The sequence below is a fragment of the Ursus maritimus genome, unplaced genomic scaffold (assembly GCF_017311325.1).
Source record: "Ursus maritimus isolate PB19 unplaced genomic scaffold, ASM1731132v1 scaffold_1, whole genome shotgun sequence".
Lineage (NCBI taxonomy): Eukaryota > Metazoa > Chordata > Mammalia > Carnivora > Ursidae > Ursus > Ursus maritimus.
In genome coordinates, this window is record NW_024423343.1 from 10,408,775 (window position 1) to 10,414,434 (window position 5,660).

The window sequence follows — 5,660 nt, forward strand, 5'->3', positions numbered from 1 at the left end:
TTCCCCTTTTCTCTATCATTATGTGCCAAAAGAATTCTGTGAGACCTCCAGGATTTGTCGATATGTCCATTAGAGAAAAGAACACAGTTCAAACGCAGAGATTTGTTTTTGCATAGGCAAATTACTTCTCCTCTTTATGCCTTTGATTCCTAGTCTGTAATTAGATTAATAATAGTCTCTATCTCAAGAGATTGCAAAGCTTACATGGTTCGTATCAAGTGTTTTCCACGATGCAGGCTGCATAGTAAATTCAATAAATATCAGGCTTATTACTAACATTATTTTTGTCTTTGTTACTCAATAAATGCTGTACAAAGTATTAAGCTAGGTGCCGTTAAAGATAGAAAAGATGGATAAAACGTGGTCCTTGCCTTCCAGGAAAAGACAGTATTAATAAAGGCAAGACCTACCTGCAGATAGCCGGGAGGACCAGTAGAAAATGCTACCAGAATATAGCAATGGGGGGAGTTTGGCATGGAGGCTTGGAAGAAGGGTTAGGGTTCCTTCCCTTCAAAGGAATCATTGAAAGCTATAATAAAGTGAAGGCATTATTTAACTGAAAGTTGACAGAGCATTAAAAAGAAAAAAAACAAAACAAAACAAAACAAAAAAAAACCTGTGCTGTAACATTCTATATTATCTATTATATTTTTAGGTTAAAATAGTACTTGTTCTAATTTGCATAATCTTTGTTATCCAGTGAGACTCTATGTCTATCCATTGCTTATTTGTATTTGTGCGTCTGTGTGACTTGTCACTTTATGTCCTTAGCCTGTTCCTCATGAGATTCTGTGTTTTTTCTGTTGTTATGTAAAAGCACTCTCTATTTTACGAGTCACAAATACTATGTTAATAGATTTCTAAATATCAACCCATTCTTGCATTTCTAAAATTAACTTCACTAAATTTGGCTGTATTCTTCTGTGATGTCAGACTCTACTGTCTGATTAACGAGAGGTTTATATGAAACTGTCTCCATTTCATCAGTCTGCCCCCAGGAAAAGGGTGAAAAAATTATGCATCCTCAAACTTCCAGGTGCCAGGCCCTTTCTATAGCATTTGCAGATAAAGTAAAGACCTGTTTTGCCTCCTCACCCAAGTCCCACCTTGAAGGTGGAAAAGGGCTGCGTTGGAAGTGAAAGGGAAGAAAGAATTTTTTTGGAGAGGGTTGCTGGCATTTGTACCATTTCTTCCTTCCTTCCTTCCTTCCTTCCTTCCTTCCTTCCTTCCTTCCTTCCCTCCTTCCTTCTTCCTTCCTTCATCTCTCCCTCCCTCTTTCTTCCTCCCTTCCTCCCTCCCTCTTTCTTTCTTTCTTTCTTTCTTTCTTTCTTTCTTTCTTTCTTTCTTTCTTTCTTTCTTTCTTTCTTTCTTCTTTTCCTTCTTCTTCTTCCCACATGGAAGAGAAGATCGGAGGTGTCTTTCTTTACCTCAAGCTAAATAAGGACTTGGGTATGTGATATGTGTCCCTAGCAGGTTGGGTAGAGAAAAAGAACTTTTTGGCATATCGTATTTTCCAAAAAAGACCAGAGTAATATGCTCTTCCAGAACATCACCAATTGCAGGAAAAGAAGGAGTCTCTTTGCCTCCCATTGAACCTGGGTGGGAAGGGTCTGCTCTATCAAGAGCACAGAATGATGCTGTGTGACTTCCAAGGCTAGATCATAAAATGATATAACTTCCGCCTGACTCCTTTTCCTTGGGTTGCCCATTATGGAGAAAGCTGGCCCCCCAGCTGTGAACACAGAAAGATAGGCTGTCTGGAGAGGAATTGAGACCCCAGCAAACAGCCCACATTAGCCAGTGACACGCAAGTGAACTACATTTAGACTCTTGCAGACTGCACCCGCATTGGCAGCAAGCCAAGGATGTGGGATCTTTTCAATGGGAGGAGGCGAGAAGCCAGCTTAGAAGAGATTCCACTGCAGAGAGATGCCTAGAGAGGCAAAGCGGCCCAGTCAAGGGAGGACTGACGTTACCCAGAGGTTGAAGGAAATGGCTGAAGTAAGGAGAGACATTAGATCACCCAAGGCAGAACATCAAAGAAGCTCCGGTACACACCGTGAAAAAAAAAAGTTTCTCTTTCTCTGTCTTCGAAGTCTTATGGCACCAGTGCCAAATGCCAAGTGTAGTCTTCCAGTTTTACTGTATTCTTCACCACCTCGTTCATAATCCTAAGCCGAAACCGTAGCTAGCAAGAAGAAAGCCATGAGCTTTATCAGGAGCTGGTTTTGAACAGAGAGTGGAGAGAAAAAATGAAGTGTCATTTACTTTACTATTTACTTCATGCTACCAAGTCTGTCTCATTTATTTAAAAGGTCTCTAGGGGCACCTGGGTGGCACAGCGGTTTAGTGTCTGCCTTCAGCTCAGGGCGTGATCCCAGCGTTCCGGGATCCAGCCCCATGTCAGGCTCTTCTGCTGGGAGCCTGCTTCTTCGTCTCCCACTCCCCCTGCTTGTGTTCCCTCTCTCGCTGGCTGTCTCTATCTCTTCAAATAAATAAAAAATAAAATCTTTAAAAAAAAAGTTTAAAAAAAAAAGGTCTGTAACTTTTTTTCTTCTTTTTTGATAGGGTCATGAAGTATTCATGTGAATATTTTAACTATTTCTTACAAAAACTTGGAAGCCTTAAACAGCATTGTGTTGGCATCATTGATACTTTGATAGAATTCACGTATGAAACTGACTCATCTTGATATTTTCTTTGGGAGAGGAACCGGAGGCATTTTTTTTAACAAATTTATCCATAGTAATTAGCGTATGTCGATTTTCTACCTTTCTCTGAGGTCAATTTTGATAAACTTTATTTTCCTAGAAGATTATCATTTTTATCTATATTTTAGTTGAGTCCAATTATGGTCTAAGTCATAGAATTTGTTAAGGAGGGTTTTCATCTCTATTTATTTTTCTTGGAATTTGCTCATGATCGTCACTTATTCTTTTTTTTTTTTTTAAATATTTTATTTATTTAGTTGACAGAGACAGCCAGCGAGAGAGGGAACACAAGCAGTGGGAGTGCGAGAGGAAGAAGCAGGCTCCTAGCAGAGGAGCCTGTTGTGGGGCTCGATCCCATAACGCCGGGACCACGCCCTGAGCCAAAGGCAGACGCCTAACGACTGCGCCACCCAGGCGCCCCGATCATCACTTATTCTTATCTGGATTCCTAAAAACATGGGTGTCTGGCTGACTATAACTCTTGACCTTGTTTGAGGTTAATTTTTTCACACTCTCCATATTTTAGGTTTAAGATAGTCATTCTTTGCTAGTTTGCAGCCATAACTTCAAACTTTCATATCTGTGTGTGAATGAGTGCGGGCGTGTGCGTGTGTGTGTGCACGTGTGCCTGGGGTCCTGTTCAGAGCTCTGTTCCTGGCTTTGCAGATGGACACTTTCTTGCTATGTCCTCCCGGGTGGATGGAAAGAAAGTGAGCTCTCTGGTATCTCTTCTTAGAGAAGCATGAATCCCATCCGACCAAAACCCTATCTTCATGACCTCATCTACCCTCAGCTAACACCCCAAAAGCCTCATCTCCAAATACCATCACACTGGGGGCTAGGTCTTCAACATATGAATTCTGGGGTCACACAAACATTCAGTCCATAGCATGTACACAAACACACACACATCACGGGTGGCTTTCAGATAAAGTGGTGTTTGATCAGAGGGCTGAAAGAAGAGGTAGTGAGCCACATGGCTGTCTAGAAGAAGAGCATTCCAAGGAGAAGAGAGAGACTGGCTCAAAGGCCTTGAAGCTGGAAGAGTGTACCTAGTGCATTCGAAGACCGGTGTGGAGGCCAGTGCGGTTGGGTGGAAGGAGAGAGCAAGTGAGGGGAGAACACCAGGTGAGGAGATTAAACAGCAAATGAGGGCTTAGATCGTGGTAAGATGCCAAGTGGGAAAGAAAGTGTGGGAGCCTCTGAAGCCAAGGAGTGATAGAGCACAAAAGGTCATGTTTGTGCCGAGTGATGTTATGCTCTAGGAGCATATGGTATTATGATATGCTGGTATTTCTGACGCATTTTAAAACAGAGAAATACAGGAGTTGCGTGGGAATAGAAATGTTTATGCAGTCACAGCTCAAGGACGCTGAGTGTCAATGCTGACGTTTAGTCGTTGTTCTCTTTGTTAAAAAAAATGCATCCCGCAATAACGATCCCCCCTCCATTATTACGAAACATCATTATTTAAATGTAATTTCTCAGATGTTCAATATTTAATTAAAAATAAGTGAATGATCAACATTTTGATGCTAATATTATATATTGATTCAAGTGTAAAGATGTAACTATTTAACTTAATAATGTGGTGCCTATGTATTATTATAAGGAAAAACAGAAGAATATTACCTGCGAGAACTTGCTGACCTTGACCATGATCTGGAGGGAAACCGTGCTCTTCAGCTTTCTGTGCACGTTTTGCATCCATCATAGTGCTGCCCTTGCAATAGCCACTTCTTGAAATATTTCGAAAGGAAGAAGTTAAAGAGGCAGACTAACCAAGCACCCTTCTGTGATCGGATATAATTCTGCCACCTGAGACCCACGAGGTGGTTGGAAGGGTGGCCTGGGGCTACCATCGTGCCAGATAGCACGAGCTTACCGTGAAACATGAAAGCCCCTGCTGCTTCTCTCCACCATCTATCCAGGGTCCACACGCATCATCAGGGATGCAATTTTTTTTTGTCATATGAAGCAAGGAGAATCGGAAGGAAACTGCGTTGACATAAAAGGAAAGAAAAAGAAAAGATGATTTCTTGAATTACGTAATAAGAAATAAGAGATATATTGGGGCGCCTGGGTGGCTCAGTTGGTGAGTGTCCAACTCTTGGTTTTGGCTCAGGTCACGATCTCAGGATTGTGGAATTGAGTCCCGTGTTAGCTCCATGCTCAGCGGGGAGTCTGCTGGAGAGTCTCTCTCCCTCTGCCCCTCCCCCTCTCTAAAATAAATAAATAAATCTTTAAAAAAAAGGAATAAGAGATACATCAGTAAGCATATTGTATTTTTTGATGTTTATATTGCATTTCACCAGTTTATAGCAAGTTACAACAATGTCTGAGATCTGTTTTATTTTTTTTTCTTGAATAATAATTTGAATGGTATCATTCTAAGAAAAGGATTATAAAATTTAGGATCATTCTTCCACTAAAACAGCACTGACTAGATTAACCAAATTATTCCAATAGCTCAGGAGTTACAAATCAGATAGGCATTCATTCCATAGTCTGTTATTTTTTATGAAGGAAAAACTAGCACATTTTAACAACGTGATTAAACAGGAGAAGGAGCAGTCCAAAATAAAAGAATCTCTGTCCTCTGTCGGGAGGCGGCATCATCCCTCAAGACAGTGGTCTCCAAATGTACTCACATCCTACTTCTTTCCTAATGATGCCATCACTGTTCTGTGGAGAAATGGGTTAAAACAATGCGGTTTGTTTTGTTTTTCAAAGTAGTAAATATAATCAACTTAGAGAACTGTCCTTTATTTTTATATTATATCTTTCTTGTATTTTTGGTGTGCAAATGCTTGCTTCTCTAGAAAATAGTTAGGGGCGCCTGGGTGGCTCAGTCGGTTCAGGATCCAACTGCTGATTTTGGCTCTGGTCATGATCTCAGGTCAGGGTTGTGAGATCGAGGCCACATGGGCCTCCGCACTGGGTGTGGAG

General features: G+C 41.1%; 1 long non-coding RNA gene across 1 annotated transcript; it reads right to left on the reverse strand.

Annotated features, from left to right (window-relative positions):
• Positions 1–1,336: 1,336 nt before the first annotated feature.
• On the reverse strand, positions 1,337–4,696 carry LOC103662702. Its single transcript, XR_568546.1, has 3 exons — positions 4,597–4,696; positions 4,344–4,450; positions 1,337–2,222 (listed from the first exon to the last, which is right to left on the reverse strand). It is a non-coding gene; the product is annotated as an uncharacterized LOC103662702 (long non-coding RNA).
• Between the last annotated feature and the right edge of the window lie 964 nt (positions 4,697–5,660).